General features: G+C 41.0%; 1 protein-coding gene across 4 annotated transcripts in view; it reads right to left on the bottom strand.

Moving 5' to 3' along the window:
• Positions 1 to 1,591, bottom strand: part of LOC104982765 (bifunctional 3'-phosphoadenosine 5'-phosphosulfate synthase 2) — a 95,019-nt gene that overhangs the window by 9,166 nt on the left and 84,262 nt on the right. The window lies entirely within an intron of this gene.

Below are 1,591 nucleotides of genomic sequence, written 5' to 3' on the forward strand. Positions count from 1 at the left end.
AGACAAAAATAAAGATGAATAAAAAATTTAAAAAAGAACTTTAAAGGAAAAAAATAAAAATGTGCATTAAGGAGAGTTCCTTTCCCATAAACACACCTTCAGCACTCAAAGTGTAGCTTATACAGGGTGAGTGGTTCTCTCTCTCTGGTTATCCACGGCCCATTTCTCACCATGAGCTCACTGGGAATGTTGACAGAGTCCCTCTAATGATCTAATGGTACTGAGTCACTGACTATATTGTCAAGGCCATGAATCACACCACCATTCTCCCCACCATCTAAGAAATTCTGACCTCCAACTGCCAACACCGGATGCAAGACAAGATAAAAAGAAGTAACTGCTTAAGAAATTCTTTGGATTTTTTTTTTTTTTTCTTTTTAGTGCTAACGATGTGTATGTGAATGTTAGGGCCCCAAAGTGAAAGTATCTGTACTGGCATGAAGCAGGATCACTGCTCTTTAGGTCACTGAGTGCAGGTCAGATCCTAAACCTATAGGATTATGATCAGAGAAGGAATGAAATAAAGGCATAATTAAGGCTTGGAACATAATTCCTCAAATAGCTGTTGTCCAATTATTTTAAAGACTGCCAGCCTCTTGGAGAGAAAATGTTCAGATGGCCCTGAGCCTATCAGCAGGGTGAACAGTTGTGTCCAATAAGTGAAAAGCTGCTTTGCTCACCCACTGACCTCTGTGTTCCACCAGGGGCCTTGAAAAAGCTCTCTCTACCTTGCAACAGTTCACAACCAAAATAAAGAAAAGGTTTGTCTAACAGATTTGGACAGGTTTCTTCACACATCCGTTGTGTGCAGTCACGGGACGGGAAGACATCTCGGAAGACATCTGGTCCGCTCCTTTTACAAATGAAGAAACAGAAGGCCAGAGAGAGGACTGCCTTGTTTAATCACAAGGCTTTCTAGAGTCTCCTGGGTTGCAAATGGTTCTTTATTCCTGTGCACTTCTGAAATCACTAGTATGTGTCTTTTCTTATTTTTGCTCTAATGCTCTAATCTTGGATGAAGGATGGCTTTTGCATTCAATTTCATATATTTTTCATTATGGAAAATGAACCACATCTACATCTAGCAATTCCACTCCTTGCCATCCCACCCTATCACTGCCAACATTTAGAAGCTGTAAAGGAATCTGAAAACTTTTAGTCTGTTTTGCCTTTAGGCAGATTGACTCCAAAACAATCCTAATCAGATGAACACATTTTTCAATCTTAAAAATATCCACTAATGAAAGTGTGGCATTTTCCTTCCGGAAACTGCTGCTATTTGTGCTTTTGTTTACTGAAGAATGTCACTGACCACCACCCTCCTCCCCCACAATGGCCACAGAGCATGAACTCCAAGTCTCTTTCCAGAGTCAGTTGGATCCAGTCTGTATGAAGAAATTGACTTCCCTTGTGAATTTCAAGATAAACAGGGCTGCAAGCTCTGACTGTGGTTTTTTGCATAGCACAGCTATGATTTTAGTCCTCTCCTCAGGATGCTAGACACAATTCTCTCTCCGGTCCATTTGTTACCCATTTAGCTGAGGGGACTGGCCATCACAAGAGACCATTCAGACCAACCCTCAAACAGAAA

The sequence above is a fragment of the Bison bison genome, unplaced genomic scaffold, assembly GCF_000754665.1.
Source record: "Bison bison bison isolate TAMUID 2011002044 unplaced genomic scaffold, Bison_UMD1.0 scf7180017860456, whole genome shotgun sequence".
Classification (NCBI taxonomy): domain Eukaryota; kingdom Metazoa; phylum Chordata; class Mammalia; order Artiodactyla; family Bovidae; genus Bison; species Bison bison.